The sequence below is a fragment of the Prunus avium genome, chromosome 5 (genome assembly GCF_965620075.1).
Source record: "Prunus avium chromosome 5, drPruAviu1.hap1.1, whole genome shotgun sequence".
In the NCBI taxonomy this organism is placed as follows: domain Eukaryota; kingdom Viridiplantae; phylum Streptophyta; class Magnoliopsida; order Rosales; family Rosaceae; genus Prunus; species Prunus avium.
This window is the reverse complement of record NC_142288.1, coordinates 23,995,999-24,008,528: the sequence shown is the minus strand read 5'-3', so window position 1 is coordinate 24,008,528 and position 12,530 is coordinate 23,995,999. Positions and strand designations below refer to the sequence as shown.

The following is a 12,530-nucleotide window of genomic DNA, read 5'->3' as shown; positions in this document are numbered from 1 at the left end:
TTTCAACTCTGATTTTCATGATTTTTTACAACTACACTCCTTGACCCTATATGAATACAATGATTGCATTCGATCGTCAATTTAAAATATTTACACTAGTAGATACCACAAAATCTTATGTTATATTTAATAAAAGTATAAATAAACTCTTATTTGTTAGTGAATATATTATTTTCATGGCATACGCATTCTACGAAACTAGTTTCAACGATCCAACCGTCAAATTTGTTTGTTTACACTTCGAGATCATATACACCAAAAATCGGAAAAAATAAACATTCAGAGATTAAGTAATAGGACAAAACTTTTCGACGGTTATAAACGAAAAATCACGATTTAATGGTTATTTCAACTCTGATTTTCATGATTTTTTACAGCTACACTCCTTGACCCTATATGAATACAATGATTGCATTCGATCGTCAATTTAAAATATTTACACTAGTAGATACCACAAAATCTTATGTTATATTTAATAAAAGTATAAATAAACTCTTATTTGTTAGTGAATATATTGTTTTCATGGCATACGCATTCTACGAAACTAGTTTCAACGATCCAACCGTCAAATTTGTTTGTTTACACTTCGAGATCATATACGCCAAAAATCGGAAAAAATAAACATTCAGAGATTAAGTAATAGGATAAAACTTTTCGACGGTTATAAACGAAACATCACGATTTAATGGTTATTTCAACTCTGATTTTCATGATTTTTTACAGCTACACTCCTTGACCCTATATGAATACAATGAACCACTTCGATCGTTAATTTAAAATATTTACACTAGTGGATACCACAAAATCTTATGTTATATTTAACAAAAGTATAAATAAACTCTTAATTGTTAGTGAATATATTGTTTTAATAGCATATGTATTCTATGAAACCAGTTTCAACGATCCAACCGTCAAACTTGTTTGTTTATACTTCGAGATCGTATACCCCAAAAATCGGAAAAAATAAACATTCAGAGATCACGTAATTGGACAAAACTTTTCGATGGTTATAAACAAAAATCACGATTAAACAGTTATTTTAACTCCGATTTTGATGATTTTTTACAGCTACATTCCTTGACCCTATATGAATACAATGCACCAATTTGATCGTCAATTTAAAATATATATTTTCTAACAAAAACCCAATCCGAACTACAATAATATATTTTTCTAACAAAATAATTTTTTTATTTTATTTATTTTTGTATAGACTTTGCGAGACGAAGATTATTATTTCGTCGCGCAAAGTCATCCAAATTTTTTTATTTATTTAATTTTAGTAAAGACTTTGCGAGACGAATATTATTATTTCGTCGCGCAAAGGCATCCAAAAATTTTTAAAAATAATTTTTTATTTATTTATTTTTGTAAATACTTTGCGAGACGAATCACTATTCGTCGCGCAAAACTTTGTGCACCAAATTCTAGTATTCGTCGCGCAAAGTTACTTTGCGCGACGATTCTTTGTCGTCGCGCAAAGTTTTGTCGCGCAAAGTGACTTTGTGCGACGATTTGTTTTTCGTTGCGCAAAATTGAGTCGCGTAAGACTTTGAGCGACGATTATTTATATTTGTCGCGCAAAGTGACTTTGCGCGACGAATTTTGTTTCGTCGCGCAAAATTTGGTCGCGCAAGGGGTTTTTTTTCGTAGTGTATATTCCTACCATAGCTGGGCTTTTACAGCAGCCCAACAATAAAGAAAAACCTAATTAAAACATAAATCCAAAATGGGTAAGTAATTGACTCCTCTTCCTACTTGGATTGGGGTAACACATCAGTTACTTTGCATGCACGTTTGGGGTTGTTCCTCCTCCAAGAAAATTCGGGAAAAATATGTAAATTGTAGATTTTTGTCTTATCTTTCCAACCATATATCGCACGCCTTGAGGAAAAATCAGGAAAGTCTTCAAATAGTCATTCTTTCACAGCAGCACAGTTTTGACGGGATTGCACCTTATGCTGACTTAACTTCAAAGACTGCTCTCATTGGCTGCTCCAAAAATTCTAGAAAAATTCCACAATCATCTTCAAGATCATCTTAGCTTTCATCTCCAACTAGTCTCGTACTAAAACTCCACCAAAAAGTCATATTTTTGTAGAAAACCAATTACTTGCTTTGGAAAACTGAAAATTGAGAAAATAAAGTAATAAGTCCTTTTTAAATCAAATTCTCCTACAAAAACTACGTATAAAGAGTACATAAATATGTAATTTTATGGACTTATCAACCACCACTACCACCACAACCACCACCTCCTCCAAAACCTCAACATCCACCACCACCTCCATGCTGCCACTGCTACCACCACCACCTCCACAATCGCCATCCCCACCACCACCGCTACCACACAACCACCACCTCCACCTTCATCACCACCACCACCTTTGCTCCATCACTACCACTACCACCACATGATTAGTACATAACACTTTCAACATCATGTCTATTTTAGTCATTATTCACAGTTACAACAATTTTATATTAAAATTTACCAAACAGTTTTGACACTGGTTTTTGTACTAACAGCACTTTAAAAATATTGTTTACCAAACATGGAGTTGTTTTACTTTACAGTTAATTATTTTCAAAGCACAGCAGAAGCAACTTTTTTTAAAAATGACAGCAATCCAAAACTAGGCCTAAGTGTACTTTCTTTTCTCTTTAACTTCTTGTGCTGGTACATAAACCACCCAACTACAATCTATAATTTCGATTCACTATAGTGCACTTCTAATTCATTTTGATGTTTCAGCTCCCATTAGATCAAGGAGGTGGTGAGGGAAAAGCAATGTACATTGATGCTGAGGGTACATTCAGGCCATAGAGAGAATGGGAATGGGCAGAGAGAGAAGTGAGAGAACATTTTTCAAAAGTATAAATACTATCCATAAAATAAATATTTACAAAAGTAGATAAAAGTATGTCACTTAACTTTATAAAGTCTTTTAACAATCTTGTAATACTTGTGTTTAGTTGGTGTTGTTGTCTTAGTCTCTGTATTGCAAGAACCTCCTGGATGTGTTCTTATTGTTGTATCTGAGCTTGTGCTCTGTTCTTCAATGGATTCTAGACTATTTCACCAAAAAAGAAAAAAGTAGGTAAAAGTCATTAAGAATTTGTCAACTCCTTCAAAGTCACTCACGTACAAAAAGTCTTTAAAAGTTAGAATTGAATACATCCCTGAAATCTTATCTTATTGTATTTTTAAATTTTGTGCAAATCATTGATAATAGTCTAATGGATAAGATTGAGATAAGAGAATATGATGGTTGGTGTAAGATGAAACTATCTTTTTGGAATATTTTGTGCATATTAAAATAAGGAATTAATTTCACTTTACTACCCGAACGTTTCCCTAAATTATGACTTTACTACACAAAGTTTTTTTTCGTCTCAACTTCGTACCTAAAATTTGATTTTTCTACCACTTTCATACTTCCCTAAGTTACCCATTAAATGATGATGTGGCAATCATTGATTGACCTAAACTCAAATAATTGTGCCACATCATTTGATAAAAATAAATTATAAAAAATATAAAATAATAAAATAATAAAAGAATCAATTAACAATTTAAATAATTGAAAAAACTGAAGAAAAAAATTAAAAACTTTTTTTTGGAAAACTCTCTCTCCTCTCTTTGCAACTCACGACCCACCACTTTCCACCCCACCCCCATTCGAACCGCCCACATTAGCTGCCGGTTTGATCAACCACAAAAGAACATTACACAAAGAAGAAAAAATAAAAAAATAACAGAGCAAAGGAGGGTGCTCACCGTTTAAGGCCCCTATTTTTCAGATATTGAAAATTAAAAGTTTTTATATCAATGAAGTTACTGAGAATATTTTCATTTTTTTTTTCTAGTGGATTTCAGAATGGTAGCGGATTTTAGTTCTTCTTTTAAGATTTGACGTTCATTGATCCCTTTTATTGTGTTTCCGGGATGCATCATGATACTAACTAATTAACCATAACAATGTCCTAATCTGGTGTCCCATATACAAAGAGGTCTTTTGATCAGCTCACTATGAAGCACATATTGTACTAGGTTTTCTTTTTTCATTTTTGGGAAAACATATGTACTCTGTTAATAGCCTCAAAAAGAGGAGACATCATCGACCCTCCAAATCACCACCTCCAGTATGGAGTTCTTGTTAGAGGGCCAGATCTAAGGAAGTTTTTTTCCACGCTTTGAGGTGATGTTAAACTAATCTTTAAGCCTTTTTATTTGTAATTTTATTCTTAATGAAACTTCATTGACAAGTAACTCTACTTTAGATTTATGCTGAATTTTGTCCGTACGTAAATTATAAATTACATGAAAATAAATATAATCAGAGATCTCAAGTTAATTAATTAACCTTCATCATTGACAGCCATACTCAATCACAACTTCTTAATGCGAACCCACATTCCTCTACTTGGTATCCCATCACACACCACAAACAATAAGTAATATCCTGGTGGTGCCAATTCAGGCCTTGCTGGTGCAAAACCCTCGAGATTTATGTAGCCTTTAGAACCAGATATATTGCCATTCTTCCCCACTTGGCTGAAGTCCAAAACTAGCACCCTCTGGTTCATGGCAAAAGAATGTGTAGTAAATGATGGAGCCACCATTGTCACATAAATCTTCTCCGGCACATAATTTGTCTTAAATCCCAGGTAAAATTTCTGCAAGTAAGTAAGATCCACTCCCGGTTTGATCGAACCTATCGATGGCCTGGACCTTGATGATGTGCTTAAATATGGTGGATAAAATGCTTCTAGACTAAGCTCAGTAGGGTACAAAGTAGTGAAATTGTAGTTCACATTTGGGTTGCTGCCACCAACCAAAACTCTACCATCAGATAGCAAATGTGCTGTTGAGTGATACAAGCGAGGTATAGTTGTAGGGCTCATGAGCTCAAACCTGCCGGTTTTCTCATGGTTTGGTTTGTAAAGAACCGGGTTCAGAACCGGTTCTCGTGCCACTGCCCAACCAGCGGTTCCACAAGCCGCACCATTTATGATCAGCACATCCCCTGTTGGCAGCAAAATCATGTCACCCATGACTCTGTTGATGGGCATTTCCTCCATTTCCCAATTTGGGTTTTTTTCTGTGATTATTAATCTACCACAGCTTTTTGATGCAGGCATGTATATGCCAGCATTGGCCTTTACATTCGAATCAGGAAATGTCCCTCCACAGACCAAAACTTCAACACTTGGAGAGCTTTTATTTCCCACAAGGCTAATAGGAAGCAGGGCAGATGAGCCTGTGCTTGGATAGTTTCTAGAAACACCTCCTGGCATGACTGGAAACTTTGTAACAACTTTGTTGTGCACATAATCGAAAAGAACCGCGCGGTCGTTTGCGAAAATGAAGAGATTCCCATCAGTTGAGAGGTGTAAAAAAGGGTACAAATTGTTGGGTACTTTTGGCAAGTGCATTGTTTCTTCAAGGAATGGAAGTTGGTATAGCTTCTTGTCATTAGTTGAGGTTTTGGGGATGAACTCATAATTGAACTGAAATCTCCCACCAACAACAATGATTCTTCCATCTGGTAAGACTTGATTGGAAGCATACCATCTCGGTACAATAAGGCCATTTTGTTCCTCAATCCAATCACAGTCTAAGCAGGGCTTGAAGTACCTAACAACTTTGTATCCATCATCATACCCTCCACTTTGTATAAGCACACCATCTTGTGACAATGCACCTGAAGAACACCATGTGTCGGTTGATATAGTAAGCGGTCGAAAATCTCGGTTTGCAGGGTTGAATTCAACAGAATGAGCATAGCAATCAGTGGCTTCATGAGTTGATTGATGATGAACTCTTGCGCACTTCTCTTGTGGAAGAGTGAGGTTGGATGGACCAGCATCTGTTCTGTCAAAGATGATGACTTTGTCATTTGGTAACAAAGCCATGTGCATTGCTGAGACTCCAATGCTTCTCTTCAGCAACTTCCACTTGCCCTGGTAGATTAGTTGGCTGCATTGGGCCAAATCGATGAACAATGAGCATATTGCCAATGCTAGAAACACAGATGTTTTTGCTTCCATGTTTAATTTCTGAGATGATGCTTAGACTCAGACCCCATCTATTTATGTTGTTCAGAATTGATTGAATAAAGGACCAGCAGTTGGTTCTGATCAGGCCTAAATCGTTACCCAGTGAGCAATTTTCTTGGTGGGAGAATCAGGCATTAATTAGTGATTTAATTCATAAATACATTTCTACTTACCTCAACTGCATTAATTTGAAGAAAACACAAAGAGTTTCCAAACTCAGGTGGTGGCCAATGCTTTGTAGGACATTGGCATCTGGTGGATGGTGTTTGGTAGGTCAGTGGTCTTTACAAAAACAGGAGGCCTTAATTAGCTGCAATATTAGCATGGATGGCCAGTGCAGATGAGGTCTAATTAACCAGCCATTTTTGGTCTCTTTTTTTCTTTTTTTCTTTTTGGTTGACAGAACTGTAGCAGCAGCCAGTCATGCAATTAACTATGGCAGAAATGGATTCTGATTCAAGCTTGAATTGTAGCTTTTGCAAGTGGGGTAAAGACAATTAAGGACATGTACAACGCTACTATGCCACACTCATCAACTTTACCAACATGCATTAGCTGTAAATTGAATGGCCAAGTTCAGATTGCAGAATGGGGGACCAAGAGAAAAATTCAGACTGTAAAAATGTAAATGCATGAACCACTTGTGTTTTTGCCTTTTCTCATCAGAGCATTTACGCCATTGTTGGTGGAAATGCGTGTTCATTGAAGATTGTACCTGTTTAATCTGGCAGTGGGGTAACTCTTTAACATGACATGATTGTCATCGACCTTTTTGCTCAAGTCTAAATTTGAAGTTTATGTCAAATAACTTATGCATGCTTTCATGAAGGAAACAAATAATAATTTGGAACTTTACATGAGCAAGGGACTTACACAGCAAACCAAGTCCCAGTTTATGTAGGAAAATCATGAACTACATCAAAGTATTAAAATTAGTCAAAATAGAAGGACCAAAAATATAATTTTACCATGAAAGTGAAACTAACCAAAAATATAATTTTACCATGAAAGTGAAACTATGTGCTGTATTTTCTTCTAATAAATAAAAAAGCATCAAGAGAGATTGCAATTAGAGGAAAGGTACCACATTATAGATGAATTCTGAGCACCTTCCAATTTTATTACTAGCAAGACGTACATCACCAGATATCAATGCTCCTTTGGACAAAATGTTAAAACAGAGTGCTTTTTAAAAAAAAAAGTTTAAATTACAGTGTTAATTTCCTTCCTTCTAATTTTTTCCTTCTGATAATGGTTAGGGAAGACAAATTCTCAAGGAGGTTTAGCTGAAAGCTTCCTGTGGGCTGTGGCATGCAGAAAGAAGTTTACAGCTGTGTTGTATGGACACCGCAATATGTCCAAGTGTCAAAGTGTCTCGTGTTAAGCTATATCAATTGAGTAAACCTACACTATAATCTTGTAATGACAGAGAGTGAGAGAGAGAGAGAGAAGCTGGTCAGAGATGAAGAACAATCTGATATTTCTTTCTTAACGAATCAGTAATTACGAGATAGTCTTGTATAAAGCTACAGTAACGAACTAACTAATTGCTATATTAAGATTATGACAAGTGTCACAATCTAAAGCTCTATACTCTAACATCTCAGACACTCCTCGAACACTCATCGGATATCCATATCTAATATAATGTGTTAATTCAATTATAATTCATATAAAATTAATAAACTACATCTGAAAGGCTTGGAAAACTTGAATTTCACTATATGCTCTTTTGAAATTGGAGTATGAACATCAATATTTTGTTTTGTTTTGTTTTGTTTTGTTTTGTTTTTTTATAAATATATATATATATAAGAATTATTATATGTATAAAAAATTAATTGTTGTGTTCCATGTCCTATTTTTTGAGATTTGCCGTTTTCCCGTATTCTATGTCGTGTATCCGTAGAGCCGTATTCGTGTCCGTGAAACATAAGTTTACAATTGCAGCATTGACTAAAAACCAAATACCTCATAATTGAGAAAGTGTTCAGAATCAGAACACATGCTAAGCTGCTTCCAATTATTAATGTGCAACTCATATAGCAAAAACAGAACATCCCAAAATTCAGAGAAGTGATTACCAAAAGCCTATATCAATGAATTTGACACAGAGGGGTGTCTATGTAATTATCAATTTTTTCTAAAACAAAGGATTTGTCTGATAGTCCAGTCCAATCCACTATGGATATGTGTGGTCCAACATGCGAAACATGGCCATTGTTTGAGAGGATTGATTTGCTTTCAATCCAGGCCCAACTCATTTATATACCAAACAAGGGATTATTTGGGCCAACAAACTGAGTCATCTCAAACATTGTAGCTTAGCTATACAAGACTTCATTGGAATGTTAATGTTTAACTTTTCACATTGTGGAGCACAGCTTGACTTTTCAAAATTTCAAAGTCGTCTAATGCATGTGGGCCACAGTGTTCATGTCGCATGTTGTTTTTTTCTGAACAAAATTGGATTTGACAACCCTTGAAGCACTTCTTGTTTTATATATGACAATTAAATTATATAAAAACAAAATATGTAAATCAATCTCATACGTATGAAGTGCTTGAGAATTCTAGTTACACCTTTTTATTTGATACATGATAGAATACATGAATTGAATTTGAATGCATGATGAAAATTGAACAATTTTTATTTATTTATACAGAAATGAAAATTACAAAACAAAATCTCTACAGCAAGGAAGTCCAAAGAAGTCAAAATAGAAGGGAGATACAATAGAGAGGGATAACTCATGCTCCCAATCAACAGAAGTCGTGAGGCCATGGCACATATTAGCTACATCATCCACAGTGAAATATGTACTAGTTTAGATATATATATATATATATAAGTGATATTCTAATTTAATCTAACCTAAACTACGATAAGATTGATTCGAATTTTGAACTCGGGTGCAAAGTGGGGAGCAAATCCGCTCTATCCTATTTGACTAAGCCCATGTCTGCGTTTAGATTAATTTTCTTAAGATATTTTGTTAGCACTAAAAAAGCACTTCACGAGCATCAAAATATCAATCGGTATACCACAATGTCAGAATATTGACAAGAGTTTCGTTTAGTTGATATCTGTTTGGAATTTAGCACGTATCATTAAAAAATGGAACCTATTTGAAATTTTCTGAGAGTTTTCTTCTTCGTCTCCATCTTCAATTCAACCTCTTGGTGAGGATTTAAAGGGAATATACCATTTAGTTTCCATATATATAACAAGTATAAATGTATTAACAAAACCCAGCTCTGAAAGAGCATGCAACAATTGCTTGCCTTCTTCATGAATCTGATGAGGGTTTAATTTGTAACAGGTCAAGTTGAATGTTGCACGGGTTGCACCATTTAAGCTGACATTACTACTGTACTGAAGTTCTGCTAATTTACAAAGTTTTCAGAAATCCAAAAAGAAAAAGAAAAAAAACGCATTGGGTTTTGTTTACACAAAAAACACAAGCAGGAGGTGTGCCAAAATATTGAAACATCACGGTCTAGTAATTAATTTAATATCATCAGGAAAGTCTTGAAAAAATGAGAGAAAGAAATGTCAGGAAAAGAGGAATCCATGGCGTAACTGCTGATGTTGACTCAACTTTGTAATTATGGCAAAATGATTCAGATTTCTGAAAGAGTCAGAGAAGCCATTAAAGGCATTTAGTGTTGCATATGCAACCAGCTTCAGAAATTGATGACAGGATATGTGCATCAGAGAGAGAGAGAGAGAGAGAGAAACCAGACCACCATCACGGCTTGTCCTCATCATCTTTCGCTGACGCTACAAACATTAATTCATTAAAAGAATTTAACTCTTTACCCTTCTCTTCAAAAATTTCAAATACTTTTTTTTTCTGTTCTCATTTCCTCATCCTTTATTCCTGTTCTTAACATATTTATGTGCCCTGATATGAGATCTGTAAGCAACAGCAAACTGGAGGAAATCATACACGAAATCACGTCAACCCCACCAGGCACCCCCCACCGTACAAGTTTTCTTCACACTGTCACACACACAGATCTATATAGCACACATTTTGAGAGAAATGAGTTACAGTGTGCCTAGGCAGTGCCATGAAATCTTAAGCAAATTAAGAAGACGATTAGTATGTCGACATTTTTATAAAAAAAAATGTTTGATACTCGGTATCATTTTATGGTACATTATCGACATTTGATCGCTTGATATTCGGTCTACATTTGGTACGTAATACATCGAGCAATACCAATAATCAGTAGATCGGTATTCAGTACTAGTCAATCGCTACTTCGCACACAGTTATTCATTTATTCAAGTTCTATAGTCTATACAAATAGTTTAAATATTATATGTACATATAGAACTAAGAAAATTGAAGTATGTAATTCTAGCTGCTAAGTACATCTCGCTTATGAGCAAAGAGGAGAGTGCTTCATAATTTAAGGTCTTGTGAACCCAGCCAGAGTCAGAGAAGTCCAATCTATCACATCGTTTTTTCCTTTACTTGTTTTGCATGAAAATTATATCCCTGGGAGCACAATCAAAATCACATTGTCTTGTGTTGTGTTGTCATTCAAAATATTAAAAAAAAAAATTCGCATTGTGTTGAAGAAAACTCAAATTTTTAAGAGGGTTATTTCAACAGTGTAAGAACTGGGGTTGCTTCTCAGATACAACTTAGTCATACATCTCACATCTGTCAGCCTTGAAAGATTATTCTCTCTCTGTATAATTCATATGATGGGATCAGATGGAATTAAAGCATAAGCTTGGATCACATCTTTCAAAGATATTAATAGCATAATAAAGATAATAAACATGATCTTTATAAAAGAACTCAGATCTACACAAATCCTTTACAATCCAACCAAACTAATCATCTGAATTATCACAGATCTAGAGTGATGGAGATTACAATACAATACACAGCTCCAAAGCTGGCTCCACCAACTAACACTAACAACAAAAGTAGTAAATTGAACATAAAAGAAAAAATACAAAAGATCATCAAACACTTGTTCTGCAGGCATGTAAATCTGCAGAGCAGCAACCAGAATTCATGTATAATATAAATAATAATCAGAAGGGAAAAAATGAGGAAAATTAACAGCGAATGTATTTAAGAAAATAGAACAAGGTTAATAATATTTAAGAGAGAGAGAGAGAGAGAGAGAGACCTAGTGTGGAAAATGGAAACCCTATATAGGCCATGGTGCTATAATGCACAAGTGAAAATAGGGTTGTGGTAGGTAAAAGAAGGCAATTAAAAGTGAAGTGTGGGATTAGAGAGAACAGAAGTGGACAGAGAAGATTCTTGAAAGCCATCATGAAAAAAACCAGCCCAATGATATGAACCTGAAAGAGTTAAAGGCCGTGGGGGAAGCCTGACAAAGAAAACGCAACCCTGCATATATGCTGCTAATATTCATGAAATTTAGAAGATAAATAAAATAAAAGAGTAATGATGAAGATCTTTTCCCCACTTCCGTCAGAGATAAAAGGTGAAAAGAGAAGAACAGTCAAACCCCTTCATCATTACACCAATCTGCATCTGCCTGCCCAACAACCCATGTACAAAATTTCTTTCTTTCAACAGAAAAAAGGGGGGGTTAAATAAAGTTCAGAAAAATACATAGATATAAAGGCAGAAAAGAAAAAAAATTCAACAAAAGATTGAAAAAAGGCCTCACCTTTGGATGATCAAGGCAAAAATCTAACATGGGTAAGTGAAGATCTGTGTGATTGGAAGCAATAATTGGGGGGAATGAAGCCTGGTCCGACGTCACTAAATGTAGAACCAAATGATCTGTCTCAACTGAGTCTATATTGTTAAAGATTGTTGATTAAAATTGACATCAATTGAGATGAAGATCATGGATCTAGTTAGGGGCCTCGAGCCAGACAACATTCCCCTCAAAAACAAATTAGCTTCCTCTTCTCTTTTGATCTTTGTTTGTTGCCTCTATTTCACAGAACCAAGTTTACCCAAGAAACCTCAGGCTACTTCTAAACTAAGCAGAGAAGACAGAGAGAAACAGAGGAGCGGAGTGTATGTGATTATGGTGAATGAGAAAAATGAAATGGGTGGTACGAGAGATGATGGGATAAAAAGGCTGAGACTTGTGAGAGAGAGAGAGAGAGAGAGAGAGAGAGAGGGTGAAAAGGACAAAGTAAATTAAAGTTGCAGAGACCCCTCCCATGACCCTACCAACTGGGTCTTGGGTTTACAGAAATGACCACGACCCAAAACCCCCTTCACTCTCTTCTCTCTCTATCTCTTTCTCTCACTCACTTGTCCCATCGTCTCTACCATGCAATATATATACATATATATATATACACACACAGAGCCTTAAACCCTCCCCTCACTCACTCACACACACACACACACACACTTTACACGTTAATATCAAATCCCTTGTCTCCTCTACAGCTTAATCATCATGACCTAATCATATCATCAGCCCACAACACTAATTCCATC

The 12,530-nt window shown here is 35.3% G+C and overlaps 1 pseudogene; it reads right to left on the bottom strand.

Annotated features, from left to right (window-relative positions):
• Positions 1-4,354: 4,354 nt before the first annotated feature.
• On the bottom strand, positions 4,355-6,460 carry LOC110758888 (aldehyde oxidase GLOX1 pseudogene; annotated as a pseudogene).
• Positions 6,461-12,530: the final 6,070 nt, after the last annotated feature.